Source organism: Lepisosteus oculatus, chromosome 12 (genome assembly GCF_040954835.1).
Source record: "Lepisosteus oculatus isolate fLepOcu1 chromosome 12, fLepOcu1.hap2, whole genome shotgun sequence".
Classification (NCBI taxonomy): Eukaryota; Metazoa; Chordata; class Actinopteri; order Semionotiformes; family Lepisosteidae; genus Lepisosteus; species Lepisosteus oculatus.
This window is the reverse complement of record NC_090707.1, coordinates 38,460,365-38,485,496: the sequence shown is the minus strand read 5'-3', so window position 1 is coordinate 38,485,496 and position 25,132 is coordinate 38,460,365. Positions and strand designations below refer to the sequence as shown.

Here is a 25,132-nt window from a genome sequence, read left to right as displayed (position 1 = left end):
TCGATAGATCTGGAAGCGAAAGTTGAATCTGAATCTGTAATTTATCATTTTTGGTTTGATTTTAGTTTCATCCCTTTGTTTTTCTTAAGCTCAAGAGATACTGTGAGATCATCAAGCGCCCCATGTGGCTGGATAAAGTCAAGGAGAAGCTCCTGCAGCAGAAGTACCAGCAGGTGGGCCAGTTCGTCCAGGACGTCCGGCTCATCTTCCAGAACTGTGTCCAGTACAACAAGGTGAGAACCTGGGAAGGTCTAGAGTTCTTCTTCCCTGAGCAAAACAACATGGCACTGTGGAACTAATGGAGATCTGTGTAAAAGGTAGAGAGATGAGGGCCCGTCTATGAAGATAAACAGAGATCAGAGCAGCTGCTCTCTCTACAGTGTCGATCCTACAGAGATCAGAGCAGCTGCTCTCTCTACAGTATTGATCACTACAGAGATCAGAGCAGCTGCTCTCTCTACAGTGTCGATCCTACAGAGGTCAGAGCAGCTGCTCTCTCTACAGTATTGATCACTCCAGAGATCAGAGCAGCTGCTCTCTCTACAGTATTGATCACTCCAGAGATCAGAGCAGCTGCTCTCTCTACAGTGTCGATCCTACAGAGATCAGAGCAGCTGCTCTCTCTACAGTGTCGATCCTACAGAGATCAGAGCAGCTGCTCTCTCTACAGTGTCGATCCTACAGAGGTCAGAGCAGCTGCTCTCTCTACAGTGTCGATCCTACAGAGGTCAGAGCAGCTGCTCTCTCTACAGTGTCGATCCTACAGAGGTCAGAGCAGCTGCTCTCTCTACAGTGTCGATCCTACAGAGATCAGAGCAGCTGCTCTCTCTACAGTGTCGATCCTACAGAGATCAGAGCAGCTGCTCTCTCTACAGTGTCGATCCTACAGAGATCAGAGCAGCTGCTCTCTCTACAGTGTCGATCCTACAGAGGTCAGAGCAGCTGCTCTCTCTACAGTATTGATCACTCCAGAGATCAGAGCAGCTGCTCTCTCTACAATGTCGATCCTACAGAGATCAGAGCAGCTGCTCTCTCTACAGTATGAACAAGAACAGAGATCCAGGGGGAGGGGGCAGACCTGTGTGTACTTCTGTTTTTGTTCTGATGGCTTGTTTCCCATTAGAAATACTTCTACAGGAGAATGGGGAAAGAGCTCGGGAGGTTCTTCGAGAGGCAGTTCGAACACGTGTTCAACATCGGCTACGAAGACCAGAAGCCCTGGCAGCCACAATGAGGGCGATGTGAAAAGATCGCAGTTGCTGTGGTTTATAGCGCAGCCTGGAGGACATTCTGTACAGCTGCTCCCCAGGATCCACAGCTTTCATCAAGCCAATAAGAGACCCAGCTCTCTCTAAATCAGAAGCAGTTATCCTCAGCTGTGGCCTGCACATGTAGAGAGAATCGCCTTTATCTGCCCTGGCTGTGTCTGCAGTGAGGAAGGAGGGACAGGGCAGCAGGACTGAGGCTCAGCAGAGTTTACTGTCCTGTAATGGTTAACGGGTCTTTCAAAATACAGGTGCAAAGAAAAAGGTTTCTGGAAAAGAGTTTTTGATGTACATTCTGTATATGTGGAATCGGTACAAATTACATCATGTAACTTACAATGCACAGCTGTGTGTGTCCCTTATATGACAGAAACCTACAGCCAGTTTTAAATTGGTGTAGCAACTGACCCTTCAACTTAACCAACAACCTGCTCAAGCTGTAAATTGGGCTTACAGACAGGGATCTGAATCTAGCATATGTGTGAAGAAAACAAGACAAACTTCTGCATAAAGAACATACATTTATTTCAGTTACAGCTCCCATGAGCTTAAAAAACAATGAGTTTAAAAAACAATCTAATATTACTTCATGAATGCATAGATAAATTTCCCATCCCTCAGTCCCCGATACTGCGGCGAGAGTTCGGGCATCCCTCCTCTCCCTCTTCTCTCCCTGTTGTTCTTCACCCTTGATTTCACTTGACAGGGAAGAAACGGAAGATAAAGACACGTTAGAAAGCAAAAACTCAGCCCTCCCCACACAACACTCCACCATGTTCCCTTGGGACCCTGCAGCAAAGTCCTCGACAGCGTCGTGGTCCTCTTCAGCTGATGTACTGTACTATACTTGGGCTTGATTACGATACTCTGTAGCTAAAACTGCTTTTTGCAGTGTCAGAATCATCAGAAAGGGGTTTTCTAGTCTCAGAACCCAGGCCCTCTGAATTGCTGGGACTTTGGGAAGCTGGCTGATGTCCACCAGTGGTGAGATGAAAACACCTCTTAACTTCTCCTTACAGTTCAGCTGTGGGAGTTCCACAAGCACAAAGTTTCCAGTGCCACACAGATGGTCTAGGGCACATCGCACACAACACTCTGACCAGGAGAGCTTATCTCATGCACGCTGCTTCAGGCTCCAATCCTTTCTCAATGCAACCTACTGCTTTAAATTGTATGAATCAGAATGGTAGCACTGGACCAGTACAATTACAACACTGGTATTTGTATTGTAATCACGTGGGCAGGCCATGAGCAAAAACCCAGAGAGGTGCCCCTTTGCAGGTCCCTGTTTCCCCCATGCCACTCCAGTCTGGACTAACTCTCTGTGCTGTCCACCAGTTAGACACAGGGAGCTCTCGAATGATTGTAGGAGTGGCCGCAAGGTCCAGCACGTCCCCAACATTCCCAGATGGAAGACCAGCAGGGTGAGGATTCCCATATTGCCCTATTCCAACTGTTTTCAGGACAGTCTCCCAGTCAAGCTTATCTTTCCTATTCCCAATCACCTATAAGATGGATAAGCTCGACTAGGAGCCTGTGCTGAAAACAGACTCATCGGACTGTTAGGATCTGAAAAATAACTACAATTTAACATGGAACAAGTTAAAGGTTTATTCCTGCTGAAAAGCAAAGAAAGAAAACACAACGTTTCGGTTGTGGAGCCTTCTTCAGGTGTACACCCATGCTGTGAAAATTGTCTTATCTTCCCCGATGTCCCCTAGTATGGTTGCTGGGTTAGCCACTGTCAGACTGAGCTTAGGGCTGCAAGCGTTTGGACAGGTGTAAGCAATTGTAAGTGGCCAAGACCCATTAGATGTTCACACCGACCACATGGGGGAGTTAGTGAGAGACTGGGCTGGCCTGATTATCCCTTCCTAAGCCAGGTCCCTCACTGCTGACTGTGCCTCTGTGTGGATGTGGTATTGTGTGTGGTCCTGGAATTGTGCAGGGTGCCATGATGGCAGGGCCACAATCCAGTTTGTGCCTTGGCCAAGTGACTGGATATGTTCATGCATCAATCCCCACACCCCCTCTGTTTCTCAGCTGTTCACAATGGGTTTGACTGTGTGTATCTGACAACTGTCATGCTTAAACAAAAAATCGGGGTTTTATGGCAATCTGGCTTCCCCGGTAACTGCCAGTACTTTCTTTATTAAATAAATGTGCCTTTCCAATTTTTCCATGATATCTGCTCCTGATATTGTACCTTTGGAAATGGGGCTACTCTGGTTAAACTGTAGGGGTAACACTCGTGTAGCCCTCTCCTCAGCTCAGGGGCTGTCCCATTCACCCCTTCTATCAAAACTGTTTCTTGTGTGGCTGGGAAATCAAGGTCGGTTATCAAAACTGAAGCCCCTTATCTACCAAACAAATGCACTGCCCACCTCCTAACATTTAATAATAATAATAATAATAATAATAATAATAATAATAATAATAATAATAATAATAAGCAATTATTATTAATAATAATAATAATAAGCAATTATTTTTGCAATTATTTTTATACATGGAGTTTATTTAATAAGAGTTCGGGAGGGATGACAACAACCACGCTCAATTATCCCCAGCCGCCAGCGATTAGCAATCACTCCCTTCGTCCGTCTCCGCCGAACACTATAAATACCAACTGCGCTGAAGTCCACATTCTGCAATCATCGCCCGCCTCACCACGAATCCAGCTCTCCTTCCTCCGCGGCGAATTCTCCAAGCAGCCCCTGCCTCATACGTGAACGTTACCACTGCAGTCGCCTTTACTCCGGTTTCTCCCACGATTACAGACCTGACGCCTTGCGACAGTCCAGTTAAAAGAAACGTTTCCAAATTTTCCGGCGCCCTCCGCTGACACCACCCGCGCAGGCGTTCATCGTCTCCCACCCAGCCGTCGCCCTTGGCCTCCATCTTACACAGCCTCTCCAGGGAGCCCTGCTCACCACTCATGACAGCCGCCACTGCGTCCTGCCCCAGGGCGAACACTGGGAGAGTACCCAGCCTCCTCTCTAAACTCTGGCACTACTGCAGGCCCCCCCAGGCCCCCGCATCAAAGGCCACCCCTTTCCCAAGACCAGGACCCGCCATTCCCAACCCATCTGTTCGAAACACCTGGCATCTGAACATCCAGATACTTCTCCTGTTAAAACAAAACGGGCTGCTCTCGGCAAACGTACACTCACTGCCACGTTTGCAAATCCTTTGGATTATATAAACTTGGTATAAATCCAAAAAAACATGGTAAATTTCTGCAAAAATAGAACGTTTCTTCAACTACTGCATATATGATTTTATAAGAGCAATCTAATATTACTTTCCTAATGCAAAGATTAATTTCCCATCCTTCAATGTCCTCATAGTGACCAGTGCTCACTGTGTGTCCAGTGAACTGGTTTAACACACTGGTCTGTATGTCCTCATAGTGACCAGTGCTCACTGTGTGTCCAGTGAACTGGTTTAACACACTGGTCTGTATGTCCTCACTGTGTGTCCAGTGAACTGGTTTAACACACTGGTCTGTATGTCCTCATAGTGACCAGTGCTCACTGTGTGTCCAGTGGACTGGTTTAACACACTGGTCTATCTGTCCTCATAGTGACCAGTGCTCACTGTGTGTCCAGTGAACTGGTTTAACACACTGGTCTATATGTCCTCATAGTGACCAGTGCTCACTGTGTGTCCAGTGAACTGGTTGTACACACTGGTCTGTATGTCCTCATAGTGACCAGTGCTTACTGTGTGTCCAGTGGACTGGTTTAACACACTGGTCTATATGTCCTCATAGTGACCAGTGCTCACTGTGTGTCCAGTGGACTGGTTGTACACACTGGTCTATCTGTCCTCATAGTGACCAGTGCTCACTGTGTGTCCAGTGAACTGGTTTAACACACTGGTCTATATGTCCTCATAGTGACCAGTGCTCACTGTGTGTCCAGTGAACTGGTTGTACACACTGGTCTGTATGTCCTCATAGTGACCAGTGCTTACTGTGTGTCCAGTGGACTGGTTTAACACACTGGTCTGTATGTCCTCATAGTGACCAGTGCTCACTGTGTGTCCAGTGGACTGGTTGTACACACTGGTCTATCTGTCCTCATAGTGACCAGTGCTTACTGTGTGTCCAGTGGACTGGTTTAACACACTGGTCTGTATGTCCTCATAGTGACCAGTGCTCACTGTGTGTCCAGTGGACTGGTTGTACACACTGGTCTATCTGTCCTCATAGTGACCAGTGCTTACTGTGTGTCCAGTGGACTGGTTTAACACACTGGTCTATCTGTCCTCATAGTGACCAGTGCTCACTGTGTGTCCAGTGAACTGGTTTAACACACTGGTCTATATGTCCTCATAGTGACCAGTGCTCACTGTGTGTCCAGTGGACTGGCTGTACACACTGGTCTATCTGTCCTCATAGTGACCAGTGCTCACTGTGTGTCCAGTGTACTGGTTGTACACAATGGTCTCTATGTCCTCATAGTGACCAGTGCTCACTGTGTGTCCAGTGGACTGGTTGTACACACTGGTCTCTATGTCCTCATAGTGACCAGTGCTCACTGTGTGTCCAGTGGACTGGATTACCATAATGATCTATATTTTGTCACCCTAACCAGGGCTCACTGTGTTGTAATACAGACTCACTCTGTCTCAATGACACATAATAGTATCATAGAGCATCAGAGACTGACAAGGACGAATAGGAGCTCACAGGACGGCAGCCTTCCCTGTTGGCGCCATCTTACAACATCAGCAGCTTTAAGTTCCTGGGAGTTAACATCTCAGAGGACTTAACCTGGACCCACCACACCAAGACCGTGGTCAAGACAGCACGGCAGCGTCTGTTCTCTCTCCGCAGACTAAAGAAGTTCGGCATGCCGTCACATATCCAGACCAGCTTCTACAGGTGCACTATTGAGAGCATCCTGACTGGCTGCATCACTGCCTGGTCTGGGAGCTGCTCCGCCCGGGATCGCAGAGCACTGCAGAGGGTGGTGAAGTCAGCGCAGCTCATTACCAGCTGTGAGCTACTAAGCATCCAGGAGATCTACTCAGCTAGATGTCTGAAGAAGGCCAGGTCCATTCTCAAGGACCCCAGTCATCCCAGTCACAAACTGTTTTCCCTCCTACCGTCCGGTAAACGGTACCGAAGCATTCGGTCCAAATTCAACAGACTACAGAACAGCTTCTACCTCCAGGCAATAAGACAGCTAAACAGCCAACCTGCAGCTCCTTAGCAAATCACCTGTAATGGCTACATGGACACACAATTCTCACTATATTCAGCATAACTGCACTACATGTATATATTGCACACACCATGGACACACAGCAGCTCTACTCATATTGAGTTTTATTCAATTTCAAAAAGGTAACCTCAATTTTGTGATTTTTTTGTGTTTTTGTGAATTTTTGTGATTTTTGTGATTCTTGTAATTTTTGTGAGCTCGCAGAAAAAGAAATTTCATTGCCAGCAACTACTGCTGCACGCCGTTTTGCTGTGCATTTGATAAATATACTTTGATTTGATTTGATTTGAGACTGAACACACATAATGAGAAACAAGAAAGCTCTGCAACTGTATAGGGCTCACTGGACAACTTTTGCAAGGTGATGAAAATTAAAATCTCAAACTGACCTGTCAGGAAGACTGAGCAGCTGTATCCAGAGCAGGAGCTGGTTCACTGGAGGCTCCTGTAACATCCTAAACCTGACTGACACTGGAAGTGCTAACAGACACACAGCACTGTGACACTGAGAGAAAACTGGTCCTGAGGCTGTTTTCCACTGCGACACTGAAGACACAGATAACAGAGCCTGGCCAGCTCTCACCTGACACCCCAGACTGTCGCTCCCCCAGGACACTGCCTGAACTGTGCAGGAATAATACTTCACCTTTTACACATCACACCCCAAACTACACAACTCTGAGCAGCAAGCACACAGCTATAAAAGTACAGTTTTATACATCTGTACCTCAGTGTTTAATACTAATAATATCACACATCACACAGGGACAGGACAGCACAACACTCATGTCAACAGTACTTACATCAGACTGCAGGGTGGACGGAGCAGGACCATGTGAAAGAGAGAGAGAGAAATACAGGTTAGAGCACAACCCAACTGGACCACGTCTGTGTGTTCTACTGTAGAGACTCCCTCTGTCCTGATGACACAGTGGAGTGGGGATTATATAGGACCAGGGACTGAGCTCAGGGCAGCAGCTCCTCTCTCTTACTGAATGAGAGACCATGAAGACAATGTCTCTGTTACAGCTTTAGGTGACTTAGAAGTCACCTAAAGCTCTTAGATTTTAGATAAGGTTTGTGACACTGAGGAGAGTAAATACTTCTACTTTCAAAGGAGAGAGGATGTTTGCTGAGGTTTGGGGGTCCTTTGAGTAGAAACAATAGTAAAGTTTTTTATCATGTAGCTTTGTGTGTTGTGTTTTGTGTCCTGTGTACTTTATTGTAATAAATATTTGTTTTAACCAAGTGTGTCTGGATTATTAGTCCACTCAACAAAGCTGTGCCAGAGAATAAATAATTCACCTGCCTCTAGTTATACCAGCTGCTTCAGTATATGGTTAGAAATCAAGTACATGTTGGGGGTTTTGAATAATTATTTCATTTATTGACTCAACCGCTTGGTCAATTGCTGAGTTTTGTAACCCCCGATTTGTAACAGCTGGTGTCAGTATGGGAATCTCTGCTTCAAACAGTTTTGTACTCTAGGAGTGATAATTTACAGAGGTAGATTTTATATTTGAGAAACAGTTCACATTTAATTTACAATGGCATTAACACAGGATCATCTAACCATTGTAAGATGACCAGGGGAAGGGTCATCCAGGACAGGTATTTTAGGAACGACCTGCTCAATACACTCGACTTAGACCTGAGCAAGATGGCCGCCAAGAAAAACCAGCTGACCCGCATATGGAAAGGGCCTATTCCGAAAAACAATGAGACACAGAGTTGAAAAGACCGTGGTCTATTGCAAACAGTTTTGGTCTGTCACTGAACAGGGTTAGTGAGGCACCAGAAATTTATGAGCGACACTTGTGGGATTAATCGGCTCTCGGAAGTGGAGGCTGAAATCTGTGTGTATTGTATAAATAAGGTTGACTTCCACCGTTCAGTACAGTCTTGTTGGGTCCACTTGGGGAACTTTTATGCAAAGTTTTTATTCTTGATTTGCAAAGACCACTAGCCAAAAATCAAAATATCAGACAGAGTGATTGTCCTAATGTTGCTGATTGGACATAAACTTATAATTAAGGGAAACAAGTTGGAAAAACACTATAAGCTTTGTCAGTAAAGTCCTTTAACTTGGGGGATTTAAAATTGGAAGTCTTGAAATATACTTCAGGTAAAAGCAGAAATCTGCTACCTTTCCTTCACCCCTTTAACGACCTCTCGACTCCATGAGGTCACTTGATGAAACCAATTATTGGGGACAATTTTTTAAGAGGGGGGTATTGTTATGGCTATAGGTGACTTAGAAGTGTCTCCTAGATTTTAGATAAAGTTTGTGACTCTGGGAAGAGTGAATACTTCTATCTTAAAACCCGTACCACACGTAACTACCCACAAGCCACTGCATTGTACCGCGGTACATGATTGGCTGGCCAAAATGACCAACAGGGGCACTCGTGGTGCATTGATAAGATCAGATCAGATCACTTTGTTGGCCCTATACAATTTCTTGCATTAGGTCTTTTCACAGACACCAGCTTGCTCACCGTGAGACACAGACAGGGAGAGAAGCTGGGGGTCAGAGTGCAGGGTCTGCCATTGTACGGCACCCCTGGAGCAGTTGGGGTGAAGGGCCTTGCTCAGGGGCCCGACGGAGTAGGAGTCCTCTGCCGGCTGCGGGATTTGAACCGGCAACCTTCCAGCCACAGGCACAGATCCTGAGCCACAGAGCCACAGCTCCGCTCCATTGGTCATCTTATTCCCCTTAGTATTGAATATTAATATGGAATTTTACAACTAAAGTGAAATTGTAGTAGCTGAGCATAAAAAGAAGAGGAGCATAACACATCTAATGGTCATAAACGATATTAATTTAGAAACATAAACATATTATGTAAACTGTATATGGCTGGTATTAAAGAAAAAATACACACCAGTATTCTACTTTCTTCCTAAACATTTTAAGTATCAAAGTTTTGCATGTGGTTATTTTAGAAACGTTTTTATGTGCTACTTCTGACTATATACTTTGTGAAAGGTCCTAATGTTTTAACCTGTTCTGTGGATACGCTCGTTATTGGAGTAAACAAAAGCATACTTTTAGAATTTGATTAATAGGGAATATAATATGGAATCGCATATCTAAAGAAATTAATAACGATGTTATAATTATACTCATGTACTGTAGCTCAAATGATCACAGTAGTACACTGTCTTTGGATATGTCTGCTGCAGTTTCACTTTTTTCCACGTCATTACGTCTGTGGCGTGATGGCTTCAGCCTTATATGCCTGGGGTCTGCAGTTCAAGCCCTGCTTGTTGCCATGAGTTTTCTTTTAACAACAAGTTCTTTGAAAAACTAAAACAGCAAAAATTAAGGACACTATATTGATATTTTTTATATTTCTAAATATCACAACATGTTCGGAGTTAAGTCATTTATTAATAACGAATAATTTCAAGCTGCTGCTACTACTGTCGTTATTACAGATAATAAATATTATCGACACTATATTGAATTTGTTGGTATTTCAAGATATCACACAACGTTCAAAGTTAAGTGAGTTAAGTGATTACCATTTTCCATGAATACTTGCGCTCGTTATCGCAGCAAAAGAAACTCATACTTTTCAGAATCTAATTATTTAAGCGATAAGGCACTCGAGGCCTGTGCTATATCGTGTGTCCCAGTGTGTGAGATATTGCTGTGTGTGTTGTGCTGTGATGTGGTTGAGTCTGAGTTGTGGTGCTCTAGCAGTGCTGTCCTGAGGCTGGTTGTGTGTTGTGTGTGTTGTGCTGTGATGTGCTTGAGTCTGAGTTGTGGTGCTCTAGCAGTGCTGTCCTGAGGCTGGCTGGTGTCGGTGTGGCTCAGCCCGGTTGAAAAAGCACCGTTTTTCAGTAAAAGTGATTCAAACACACGGTGCCCGTCCTGGCTGAACCCGGAAATACTACACTATATATTTCTAAATAGCACCTATGCGGGTTGTTCGCACAAACTCGTATTGAGCAGTATTTCTTGCATTGTGAATGTTCTGTATGTACACAGCGGTCCTGGAGGGTGTAGGGCACAAACCCACGTGAGCCCGAAAGCACTACATTATTAATAATATCCTCCGTGTCGCATTAACTTTGGAATGTTTATTTTACAAGTGTAAAAAGAGGTGATACACAAACTCTTCAGTTTACAGAGAAATTCCACCAGAGCCTCACAACATTGACCAATAATACTCTTCTTGTGTTTAATTTTTAGTTAAGCAGGATTTTAGCAACAGACCATTAAAAAAACAGGATTCACCTTTTTCTGTCTCTTTTCTCACCCGCTGCCACTTGGGTACAGAATGGTTAAAAATGGGAACAGGTCAGACAGGCAGAGGGAAGGGTGAGTTGTGAAACTGTTACCTGTCCTGGATAAAGTGGTTAGAAAATAGGTGGATTTACACCTGTGAAAAGTGTTCCAGTTTGATTGCAATACAGAAGACACTATTCATAAATAATCTTGGATGGTCTGGAAACTGAAAATCTATAGAGGAGACATGTTGAGTTTTGCCTCTTTTTACACTTGGAAGAACATTCCAATGTTAATGCGACACTGAAGATATTATTAATAACCTTTTAAATCTGAAGCTGTTAACTCTACTTCAGACCTGCACACCTGCATGTCAAGATCATGGAACTTGTTACAAAGAAAGTGGACTACAGTAATCAGCTGGGGCCTCAAACCTGGGCCTCCAACGTCACTGCCAGCTGAGCTAAAGGGAGATCTCCCCTCAGCCCAGCTGAATAGGACCCCGCTCTTCACAGGGAAGGGCGGTGACGTCACTGCGGTGGTAAGCCGGCTCGCACAACCTGCAATGTCGGCTGTATGCGTTACAATATATTTAGATCTTTAAATTAATATTGTTATTAATTTCTTTAGATACGCGATTCCATATTTAATAATTACATTTATATAACGCTTTTCTGGACACTCCACTCAAAGCGCTTTATAAGTAATGGGGATCCCCTCCACCACCCCCAATGTGGAGCTCCACCTGGATTATGTGACAGCAGCCTAGTGTGCCAGAACGCTCACCACACACCAGCTCTCAGTGGGGAGGAGAGCAGAGTAATGAAGCCAATTCATAGATGAGGATTACTTCATATTTAAGTAATCATTTTCATTATGTTCAAATATCTAATAAGTACTACTTCATCAATGTCACCAGTTCAATTTGGGGTACCACAGGGATCAGTGCTGGGACCAATATTGTTCTCTCTCTACATGCTGCTGCTAGGCAAGATAATACAAAAACATAATATTAACTTTCATTTATATGCCAAGAAAACTGGTCCTGAGGCTGTTTTCCACTCCGACACTGAAGACACAGATAACAGAGCCTGGCCAGCTCTCACCTGACACCCCAGACTGTCGCTCCCCCAGGACACTGCCTGAACTGTGCAGGAATAATACTTCACCTTTTACACATCACACCCCAAACTACACAACCCTGAGCAGCAAACACACAGCTAGAAAAGGACAGTTTGATACATCTGGACCTCAGTGTTTAATAATAATAATAATAATATCACACATCACACAGGGACAGGACAGCACAACACTCATGTCAACAGTACTTACATCAGACTGCAGGGTGGACGGAGCAGGACCATGTGAAAGAGAGAGAAATACAGGTTAATGAATGAATAATGAATAAGGCCAGAAGTGCAGAAACACACAGTGGACTGGTTTAACACACTGGTCTGCATGTGCTCATAGTGACCAGTGCTCACTGTGTGTCCAGTGAACTGGTTTAACACACTGGTCTGTATGTTCTCATAGTGACCAGTGCTCACTGTGTGTCCAGTGGACTGGTTGTACACACTGGTCTCTATGTCCTCATACTAGTGACAAGTACTCACTGTGTTGTAATATAGACTCTGTCTCAATGACACATTACAGTGTTCATTATATAGCATCAGAGACTGAACACTAATAAAGAGACACGAGAAAGCTCTGGAATACTATAGGGCTGATGGGAATTCTTTTCCCAGAGGATGAAAATCAAAATCTGACCAACTCTGACCTGTCAGGTAGTGTGAGCAGCTGTATCCAGAGCAGGAGCTGGTTCACTGGAGGCTCCTGTAACATCCTAAACCTGACTGACACTGGAAGTGCTAACAGACACACAGCACTGTGACACTGAGAGAAAACTGGTCCTGAGGCTGTTTTCCACTGCGACACTGAAGACACAGATAACAGAGCCTGGCCAGCTCTCACCTGACAGCCCAGACTGTCGCTCCCCCAGGACACTGCCTGAATTGTGCAGGAATAATACTTCACCTTTTACACATCACTCCCCAAACTACACAACCCTGAGCAGCAAGCACACAGCTAGAAAAGTACAGTTTCACACATCTGTACCTCAGGGTTTAATACTAATAATACCACACATCACACAGGGACAGGACAGCACAACACTCATGTCAACAGGACTTACATCAGACTGCAGGGTGGACGGAGCAGGACCATGTGAAAGAGAGAGAAATACAGGTTAATGAATGAATAATGAATAAGGCCAGAAGTGCAGAAACACACAGTGGACTGGTTTAACACACTGGTCCATTTGTCCTCATAGTGACCAGTGCTCACTGTGTGTCCAGTGAACTGGTTTAACACACTGGTCTGTATGTCCTCATAGTGACCAGTGCTCACTGTGTGTCCAGTGAACTGGTTTAACACACTGGTCTATATGTCCTCATAGTGACCAGTGCTCACTGTGTGTCCAGTGGACTGGTTGTACACACTGGTCTCTATGTCCTCATACTAGTGACAAGTACTCACTGTGTTGTAATATAGACTCTGTCTCAATGACACATTACAGTGTTCATTATATAGCATCAGAGACTGAACACTAATAAAGAGACACGAGAAAGCTCTGGAATACTATAGGGCTGATGGGAATTCTTTTCCCAGAGGATGAAAATCAAAATCTGACCAACTCTGACCTGTCAGGTAGTGTGAACAGCTGTATCCAGAGCAGGAGCTGGTTCACTGGAGGCTCCTGTAACATCCTAAACCTGACTGACACTGGAAGTGCTAACAGACACACAGCACTGTGACACTGAGAGAAAACTGGTCCTGAGGCTGTTTTCCACTGCGACACTGAAGACACAGATAACAGAGCCTGGCCAGCTCTCACCTGACACCCCAGACTGTCGCTCCCCCAGGACACTGCCTGAACTGTGCAGGAATAATACTTCACCTTTTACACATCACACCCCAAACTACACAACCCTGAGCAGCAAGCACACAGCTAGAAAAGTACAGTTTCACACATCTGTACCTCAGGGTTTAATACTAATAATATCACACATCACACAGGGACAGGACAGCACAACACTCATGTCAACAGGACTTACAAGAGGCTGCCGGGTGGACAGAGCAGGACCATGTGAAAGAGAGAGAGAGAAATATAGGTTAGAGCACAACCCAACTGGACCACGTCTGTGTGTTCTACTGTAGAGACTCCCTCTGTCCTGATGACACAGTGGAGTGGGGATTATATAGGACCAGGGACTGAGCTCAGGCCAGCAGCTCCTCTCTCTTACTGAATGAGTGACCATCAAGACAATGGCTCCTTCTTGCTATAATTACAAACTAGATGACTACTGATCACCTCTCAATTAAAACAGCTCACAATGACTAACGAATAAGGACAGAAGTATATAGAAACATCGTTAATCCCAGCTCATACATGTTGCCGTTTGCTCTGCTCTGTTCCCAAAAAGAAAAAACCTTCCCAGCAGGGAGGGGGGAGTAATTAGAACATTTCCTGTGAGATGAGACGAAACTTTCAGCAAGTAATAATTAATAATAATAATAATTTCTTACACTTATATAGCGCTTTTCTGGACACTCCACTCAAAGCGCCCCTCCACCACCACCAGTGTGCAGCCCCACCTGGATGATGCGACGGCAGCCATAGTGCGCCAGAACGCTCATCACACACCAGCCATCAGTGGGGAGGAGAGCAGAGTGATGAAGCCTATTCATAGATGGGGATTATTAGGAGGCCATGATTGGTAAGGGCCAATGGGAAATTTTGGCCAGTACACCGGGGTTACACCCCTACTCTTTTTCGAGAAGCGCCCTGGGATTTTTAATGACCACAGAGAGTCAGGACCTCGGTTTTACGTCTCATCCGAAGGACGGCGCCTGTTTACAGTCTAGTGTCCCCGTCACTATACTGGGGCATTAGGACCCACACAGACCACAGGGTGAGCGCCCCCTGCTGGCCCCACTAACACCTCTTCCAGCAGCAGCCTTAGTTGTACACTCTCTCTGAGCATATAAGATTCATGGTCAGCACCAATCCTTGTCTATCGTCTTAATGAACCTCGAGATAAAGGAGATTTGTCTAAATAAATTAAATGAACGAGAGGAAAAAACTAGAGAAAACTATATGGCTCTTTAACCATCTATTCCCAAAGATTGAAAAACAAAGTCTGACAACACCAGCCTGTCAGGTAGTGTGAGCAGCTGTATCCAGAGCAGCAGCTGGTTCACTGGAGGCTCCTGTAACATCCTAAACCTGACTGACACTGGAAGTGCTAACAGACACACAGCACTGTGACACTGAGAGAAAACTGGTCCTGAGGCTGTTTTCCACTGCGACACTGAAGACACAGATAACAGAGCCTGGCCAGCTCTCACCTGACACCCCAGACTGTCGCTCCCCCAGGACACTGCCTGAACTGTGCAGGAATAATACTTCACCTTTTACACATCACACCCCAAACTACACAACCCTGAGCAGCAAACACACAGCTAGAAAAGTACAGTTTCACACATCTGTACCTCAGGGTTTAATACTAATAATATCACACATCACACAGGGACAGGACAGCACAACACTCATGTCAACAGTACTTACCGCCTCCTGCAGGGTGGACAGAGCAGGACCATGTGAAAGAGAGAGAAAAAAATACAGCTTAATGAATGAATAATGAATAAGGCCAGAAGTCCAGAAACACACAGTGGACTGGTATAACACACTGGTCTGTATGTCCTCATAGTGACCAGTGCTCACTGTGTGTCCAGTGAACTGGTTGAACACACTGGTCTATTTGTCCTCATAGTGACCAGTGCTCACTGTGTGTCCAGTGAACTGGTTTGACACACTGGTCTATTTGTCCTCATAGTGACCAGTGCTCACTGTGTGTCCAGTGAACTGGTTTAACACACTGGTCTGTATGTCCTCATAGTGACCAGTGCTCACTGTGTGTCCAGTGGACTGGTTGTACACACTGGTCTCTATGTCCTCATACTAGTGACAAGTACTCACTGTGTTGTACTATAGACTCTGTCTCAATGACACATAACAGTGTTCATTATATAGCATCAGAGACTGAACACTAATAAAGAGACACGGGAAAGCTCGGGAATACTATAGGGCTGATGGGAATTCTTTTCCCAGAGGATGAAAATCAAAACCTGACCAACTCTGACCTGTCAGGTAGTGTGAGCAGCTGTCTCCAGAGCAGGAGCTGGGTTACTGGAGGCTCCTGTAACATCCTAAACCTGACTGACACTGGAAGTGCTAACAGACACACAGCACTGTGATACTGAGAGAAAACTGGTCCTGAGGCTGTTTTCCACTGCGACACTGAAGACACAGATAACAGAGCCTGGCCAGCTCTCACCTGACACCCCAGACTGTCGCTCCCCCAGGACACTGCCTGAACTGTGCAGGAATAATACTTCACCTTTTACACATCACACCCCAAATTACACAACCCTGAGCAGCAAGCACACAGCTAGAAAAGGACAGTTTTACACATCTGTACCTCAGTGTTTAATACTAATAATATCACACATCACACAGGGACAGGACAGCACAACACAACACTCATGTCAACAGAACTTACAGGAGGCTGCAGGGTGGACAGAGCAGGACCATGTGAAAAAGAGAGAGAGAAATACAGGTTAGAGCACAACCCAACTGGACCACGTCTGTGTGTTCTACTGTAGAGACTCCCTCTGTCCTGATGACACAGTGGAGTGGGGATTATATAGGACCAGGGACTGAGCTCAGGGCAGCAGCTCCTCTCTCTTACTGAATGAGAGACCATCAAGACAATGGGTCCTACTTGCTATAATCACAAGCTAGACAAGTACTGATCACCTCTCAATTAAAACAGCTCATGAATAATGAATAATGGCTCTTTAACCATCTATTCCCAAAGATTGAAAAACAAAGTCTGACAACACCAGCCTGTCAGGTAGTGTGAGCAGCTGTATCCAGAGCAGCAGCTGGTTCACTGGAGGCTCCTGTAACATCCTAAACCTGACTGACACTGGAAGTGCTAACAGACACACAGCACTGTGACACTGAGAGAAAACTGGTCCTGAGGCTGTTTTCCACTGCGACACTGAAGACACAGATAACAGAGCCTGGCCAGCTCTCACCTGACACCCCAGACTGTCGCTCCCCCAGGACACTGCTTGAACTGTGCAGGAATAATACTTCACCTTTTACACATCACACCCCAAACTACACAACCCTGAGCAGCAAGCACACAGCTAGAAAAGTACAGTTTTATACATCTGGACCTCAGTGTTTAATACTAATAATATCACACATCACACAGGGACAGGACAGCACAACACTCATGTCCAGTACTTACCTCCTCCTGCAGGGTGGACAGAGCAGGACCATGTGAAAGAGAGAGAGAGAAATACAGGTTAATGAATGAATAATGAATAAGGCCAGAAGTGCAGAAACACACAGTGGACTGGTTTAACACACTGGTCCATTTGTCCTCATAGTGACCAGTGCTCACTGTGTGTCCAGTGAACTGGTTTAACACACTGGTCTGTATGTCCTCATAGTGACCAGTGCTCACTGTGTGTCCAGTGAACTGGTTTAACACACTGGTCTATTTGTCCTCATAGTGACCAGTGCTCACTGTGTGTCCAGTGAACTGGTTTAACACACTGGTCTATATGTCCTCATAGTGACCAGTGCTCACTGTGTGTCCAGTGGACTGGTTGTACACACTGGTCTCTATGTCCTCATACTAGTGACAAGTACTCACTGTGTTGTAATATAGACTCTGTCTCAATGACACATTACAGTGTTCATTATATAGCATCAGAGACTGAACACTAATAAAGAGACACGAGAAAGCTCTGGAATACTATAGGGCTGATGGGAATTCTTTTCCCAGAGGATGAAAATCAAAATCTGACCAACTCTGACCTGTCAGGTAGTGTGAGCAGCTGTATCCAGAGCAGGAGCTGGTTCACTGGAGGCTCCTGTAACATCCTAAACCTGACTGACACTGGAAGTGCTAACAGACACACAGCACTGTGACACTGAGAGAAAACTGGTCCTGAGGCTGTTTTCCACTCCGACACTGAAGACACAGATAACAGAGCCTGGCCAGCTCTCACCTGACACCCCAGACTGTCGCTCCCCCAGGACACTGCCTGAATTGTGCAGGAATAATACTTCACCTTTTACACATCACATCCCAAACTACACAACCCTGAGCAGCAAGCACACAGCTAGAAAAGGACAGTTTTATACTCAGATTCTCAAACACTCACACTGCCTTCCAGTGTGAGAAGCTCATGGCTCAACCCCATGTCGACTCTCTACTGTTATCAGGACCCTTGAGGACACTGGAGTCCTGTTGTTCTAACGAAAGAAATTGTGAAGAAAAGAGAGAAAAGCTCTGGGGAAATCTACAGGTCTCTTTATCCATCTGTTTCCAAGGCTTTGTAAACAGTGGCTTAGCAGTGCCAACCTGTCAGGCAGTCTGCAGAGCTGTATCCAGAGGGCCGTGCTGGAAAATGTGATTTTACCAATTAAATGGTCTGAGTTTTACCGCCCTCACTGTGACTTCATATGCGTGTTATTTGATCTGCGAACTGGAGTGTGCTGAGGAGTGTGAGTTTGCAAGAGGTGACTGAAAATCATGCAGTTTAGAGTTAGTGTTACAGTACCGGCTTCCAACCACCAGAGGGCACCTATACAGTAACGGCCTACTTTACTCCAGGGAGGCGAAGGTCAAGCAGGCCTCCCCTTTAGCCTATTTAAACCCAGCTGTCCGTTTCCTCAGTATCGGGTTGTACTCTGTGAGCTTCATGTCAGAGTCATCTCGTAACCGGACTGCTTCCTTGTTTGTGGACCTTTGGCTTGTCTACTTGACCCCGACTCCTGCAGCTTGATGATTTGTTGCTTTTTCTGGCCTTTGGATCTCTTTGCCTTCTCTTCTGACTATGATTACTGATCACCCCGTTATCGGCTTCTGTGTTATGGGTTTACCTGCATAGGGTCCATCTACTTCCTTTAATTTATAATTATAGAGTGTATCCTGATATTCTCAATCCAGATAATGAAAACTTTAAAACCCACCATTACTAGAGTATTTCTTTTATTCAGTGAACCAGTAAAATTTACTATCGTGTGATCGCATACAGTATGCGAGAATTGATTACCTTGTAATTTCAAGGTAAATTAATATCACAGATTATTTCATGATTACAAGATATCAAATTATCTCGGCATTACTTGCGTACTTGATGTCATATAATAATATCTACATCGTGATTATCTGACTTCAGTTTTTAGCTGTTCAATCAAATCCAGAGAACACTTGCTCTTGATTCAGGATATGTGTGAGTGTCCTCATGGTGGAAACTGTTCACATGAGGCACAGTTGTTTCTGGTGGAGGCACCGCCAAATTAAGTTTCATTTTTTTTCCAATAGATTCAACTGGGCCATAGCATCAGCCACATTAAGCTACTGCAGATTCTTATTATGTGAATTTACTATAATACCTCTGGTTACACAAACTTCTTTACACAAGGAGTGGTGGGGGCGTGGAACAAGCTACACAGCTGTAATGGATGTTCAAGCCAATGTTCCCACCTTCTGAGGTGTGGGGTGGCCAGATGAGATCTTTGGTTCAATTAGCTATAAACTCCCAAACAGACTAGATGGGCCTAATGACTTCCTTTCATTTCTAACTTTTTAATGTTGTTTTGACTGTAAGAGAAACTATATTCGGTTTCGTCCAACAGGAGGCCAGCAGCTGCTGTCTAATGTATCTTACTACAGGTGCTGTGATAGCTAAGAGCTTGAAGAATGAAGGCCCTGTTCCTGCTGCCCTCGATGATTCAGCAGTAAACTTCAGTAGCTTGATTCAGGACGTCTGCTTGAAGGGAAGTGCACCACTGTAATCTCTCCTAATCAGTCTGTACAGGTGACGCCAAGCCAGTGTGCTTTCTCACTGACGAGCATGAGGCCGTCAGTGAGACGCTGGCTAGTTGTCACTGCAGGAGCCTCAGAGCTGGGTTGTCATTAGCTTTGTCATTTGTTATTAAAGTGTGAGTGCAATTCAGTTATTACATAACTGTAATTAAAGAAAGGTAACTAGGGCTTTACCAGTAAGCCCTCACCTACACCACCAGTGCTAGAATGACCCGATTGGGCCATAACCTTTAACTGAGTCTCCTGTCTGACTGCTATCTTTCTCGAGTGTGTAAGTGGATGGCCTACCCTTCTCAGCAGATTTTATACTCCTTTATAAAAGCCCCTCAACAGGTTCATTCTACTCTTCTTAATACTCCTGTCCACACCACGGTACGGGTTCCAGTCCATGTTAGACCTACGTTATGAATCTTGTCATCCAGCTTCTGTCCACTGCAGTCTCAGGAAGAGGCAGCAGTAGTCTGTGTGCCAGGACTTCACTTTGTTCTAAGAGTCAAGACCTCCACACTACAGGACAGACGGCAGTCTATGTTAGATTCTGGGATCTTGTTATCCACCTGATGTCCACTGCAGTCTCAGGAAGAGGAAGCAGTAGGGAATCTTTTTAGTGTCGCACCACAGTTCTGTCTCAAAGGGCTGGTGCAGCACTGATCTCCTTCCCCGGTGTTGAAGTAATAGCATTGTAAACAAAGTGAGCAGATAAAATATACATATGAAGGACTATAGTACCCAAAGCAATTTGTAAAGTGACAACAGACTTTATAAATTATGCCAAAATGAACTGCTTTCCTAGTAGTGTTCTAACTTTAACAGCACCTTTTCATGAATGACCAGTAACAGCTGTGGGTTGTTAGTCAGCACACAAGAGAAGACGTCTTCATCAATTTCTGTCCCTGTGTCATCTGTCACTTTCACCGGAGTGCCTGGAGCCAAGGAGAATTTCTGTAGGACTAAAGAAGAGAGATCTGTCACATGTTCATTCCATACATACTGAAGAAAGATGTGAAGACGGGGGTTTGAATTTAATCCTTTCTGTATGTGGTTTAGACTTCTAATTCACAAGCTGGGGTTTATGGCAGGAAAGGGGGTTGACTGATAAGGATTGCAGATGCAAGCTAGGAACCCCCCTGGGTGTAATCTTAAACTGACCATTTGGCCAGGACATCGTAAACTGGCCAAATACCATGAACCCCCCTCCCCTTACCATAACACCGAATGAAGTCTGAAGCAGCAAGCAAGGACTATATAACCTAAAAGTTTGTACCGGCACATCGAACAATACTTCGGTTTTGTTGTTTCTTGCGGGAAACAAGACTTCGGCTTTATTGTTCCTTGCATGCAATAAACTCATCTGTTTTACTTCATATCGGGATCAAGAACCTTATTCCTTCTGTTACAACAATACCGAGTATAAAAAACATACATTCATCCATCCAATTTCTAACCACTTCTTCCAATTCAGGGTCACAGGGCAGCCAGAGTCCATCCCACCAAGCAACAGGCACAAGGCAGGTACACCCTGGACAGTCCATCACAGGGCACACACACACACTCACACACCCTGGACAGTCCATCACAGGGCACACACACTCACACACCCTGGACAGGACACAAGTCCATCACAGGGCACACACACACACTCACACACCCTGGACAGTCCATCACAGGACACACACACTCACACACCCTGGACAGTCCATCACAGGACACACACTCACACACCCTGGACAGTCCATCACAGGGCACACACACACACTCACACACCCTGGACAGTCCATCACAGGGCACACACACTCACACACCCTGGACAGGACACAAGTCCATCACAGGGCACACACACACACTCACACACCCTGGACAGTCCATCACAGGACACACACACTCAGACACCCTGGACAGTCCATCACAGGACACACACTCACACACCCTGGACAGTCCATCACAGGACACACACTCACACTCACACACCCTGGACAGTAAATCACAGGACACACACTCACACTCACACACCCTGGACAGTCCATCACAGGACACACACACTCACACACCCTGGACAGTCCATCACAGGGCACACACACACACTCACACACCCTGGACAGGACAAGTCCATCACAGGACACACACACACACACTCACACACCCTGGACAGTCCATCACAGGACACACACACACACACTCACACACCCTGGACAGTCCATCACAGGACACACACACTCACTCACACACCCTGGACAGTCCATCACAGGACACACACACTCACACACCCTGGACAGTCCATCACAGGACACACACACTCACACACCCTGGACAGTCCATCACAGGACACACACACACACACTCACACACCCTGGACAGTCCATCACAGGACACACACACACACACACAATGGACAGTCCATCACAGGACACACACACACACACCCTGGACAGTCCATCACAGGACACACACACTCACACACCCTGGACAGTCCATCACAGGACACACACACTCACACACCCTGGACAGTCCATCACAGGACACACACACACACCCTGGACAGTCCATCACAGGACACACACACACACTCACACACACACCCTGGACAGGACACAAGTCCATCACAGGACACACAAACACACACTCACACACCCTGGACAGTCCATCACAGGACACACACACACACTCACACACCCTGGACAGTCCATCACAGGACACACACACTCACTCATACACCCTGGACAGTCCATCACAGGGCACACACACACACTCACACACCCTGGACAGTCCATCACAGGACACACACACTCACTCACACACCCTGGACAGTCCATCACAGGACACACACACTCACTCACACACCCTGGACAGTCCGTCACAGGGCACAAACACACACTCACACACCCTGGACAGGACAAGTCCATCACAGGACACACACACACACACACACACACACACACACACCTGGACAGTCCATCACAGGACACACACAAACACACACTCACACACCCTGGACAGTCCATCACAGGGCACAAACACACACTCACACACCCTGGACAGTCTATCACAGGACACACACACACACTCACACACCCTGAAAAGGACACAAGTCCATCACAGGGCACAAACACACACTCACACACCCTGGACAGGACACATGTCCATCACAGGGCACAAACACACACTCACACACCCTGGACAGGACACAAGTCCATCACAGGGCACAAACACACACTCACACACCCTGGACAGGACACAAGTCCATCACAGGGCACAAACACACACTCACACACCCTAGACAGGACACAAGTCCATCACAGGACACAAACACACACTCACACACCCTGGACAGGACACAAGTCCATCACAGGACACACACACTCACACACCCTGGACAGGACACAAGTCCATCACAGGACAGACACACACACTCACTGTCACATCAGGGCCAATTTAACATTTAACCTGAAGCCAGTTAACCTGCCAGTTAAGTATGTCTTTGGACTGTGGGAGGAAGCCACATGAACACAGGCAGAGCATGCAGACTCCACACAGACAGCACCCCAGGTCCAGAGTTGAACCCAGGACCCCAGCACTGCGACCCAGCAATACTGAACACTGTGCCACCCTGCTGCCCTCATTTCACGTTAAAAGAAAAGAAACTCTGAAGTCTCTTCTCATTTGTTCCCAATGAAACATGTTTTTTTCACCAGGGACTGTTAACATGTAAACAAGATGATTGAAAATGTAAATATCTCACCATCAGAAATGAAGCTCTGGTATGAAAAGCTGCCAGCATCTTTCACCAGCCTCATGTACTTTGTCATAGTTTTATATTTCACTTTCACAACATGTTCAGCACCTGGAGAAAAGGAAAAAATGTGCAAATTACCTGAAGTGTCAGATTATAGATCGACGGGCACTGCTGATGTGCGTGGAGGCTCATGGGTAACCTGACTGGACTGAAAGGCTCAGGTTGTGCAGGTCGAACCCCTTACTGTGAACTCACGCCAGCTCAGCACACTAACGAGGATGAGACAGACGCACTAACTAGGAACACAGGAGGTCCACAGGAAAGGAAGAACAGGGGGCAGGAAGAGGACACAACGCGCTTGACTGGTGCCTGAGAAGCGATAACAACAGTAACAGCGTCTGCTAGAATGAACAGACTGTGTATTTAAGAGTGTTGTACCACAGTTAAGGAGAAGGTAAGTTCTGATTTGTGAGAACTGGTCTGATGGTGGTCTCTGTCACTGTACAAGCTCCCCTTCTGCAGAGCGAAAACAGCTGCTCTGCTAAACTCCCTGCCTCAGGCTTCCTGATTCTTGGTTTGGAGTCTAACACTGCTGAACCTGGGATCTTCCTGTCGGGAATCTGAAGCAGACTGAGCAGTAATGTTTAGCTCATCTTTAACTACCCTTTCTTTACCTTCAGAGTCTTCAACCTGATCGAGCTATAACCTTTAGTCTCAGAGTCTCCTGTCTGACTCCTTTCCTTCCTGAGTGTTCGACTGGATAGCCTACCCTTCTCAGCAGAATTTAAACTCCTTTATAAAACCCTCTCAATCACTTAATAAGCCTGATCTGATCTGATCCCTGCAGGACCGAGAGTTAATATCCCTGCAGTACAGATCCCTCTGGCTGTGCTGTCCTGTGATGTGATGTGATCTGATCCCTATGGGACTATGAGTTAATATCCCTGCAGTACAGATCCCTCTGGCTGTGCTGTCCTGTGATGTGATCTGATCCCTGTGGGACTGGGAGTTAATATCCCTGCAGTACAGATCCCTCTGGCTGTGCTGTCCTGTGATGTGATCTGATCCCTATGGGACTGTGAGTTAATATCCCTGCAGTACAGATCCCTCTGGCTGTGCTGTCCTGTGATGTGATCTGATCCCTATGGGACTGGGAGTTAATATCCCTGCAGTACAGATCTGGTGACACTTGTACGTTGACACATCAACAGTAGTTCTGTGGATTCTACTCACAGTCTGGAGGCTCTTTCATGCTGTTTCTTCTTTGGCGACTGGTTTCTTGATCTTGTTCTCGTACTGAAAGAAAACATATTTGTTCATTTGCCTCCTGTATTATTTCAGCTCTGGCAGATCTGCCCTGTATGGTTCATACTGTGGTCTACCAAGTGGACCGAAATGCCCGTGAGACCGGTAAGCAGTGTGCCAGAGGCGTCTGCTTGCACCGAAACAAACACTGGAGCAACACTGTTGATGAGAGAGAAAGGCTTTGTGAGCCCTATTACCTCTCTACAGCTTCCTCACACTGTTGTAACTGGGGTCTATATTCCTCCAAAGGCCAACGCCATTAGAGCAGCAGAGACAATCACCCACACAGTACAGCATTTTCACAGCTTCCCTGACGATCCCAATATCATCACAGGGGATTGTCACCACTGTACACTACAACAATCACCACATCATCCTCATCAGTG

The 25,132-nt window shown here is 45.9% G+C and overlaps 1 long non-coding RNA gene across 1 annotated transcript; it reads left to right on the top strand.

Annotated features, from left to right (window-relative positions):
• Positions 1-1,608, top strand: LOC138242072 (uncharacterized). The gene is made up of 2 exons (XR_011191339.1): positions 1-233; positions 1,124-1,608. It is a non-coding gene; the product is annotated as an uncharacterized lncRNA (long non-coding RNA).
• Positions 1,609-25,132: the final 23,524 nt, after the last annotated feature.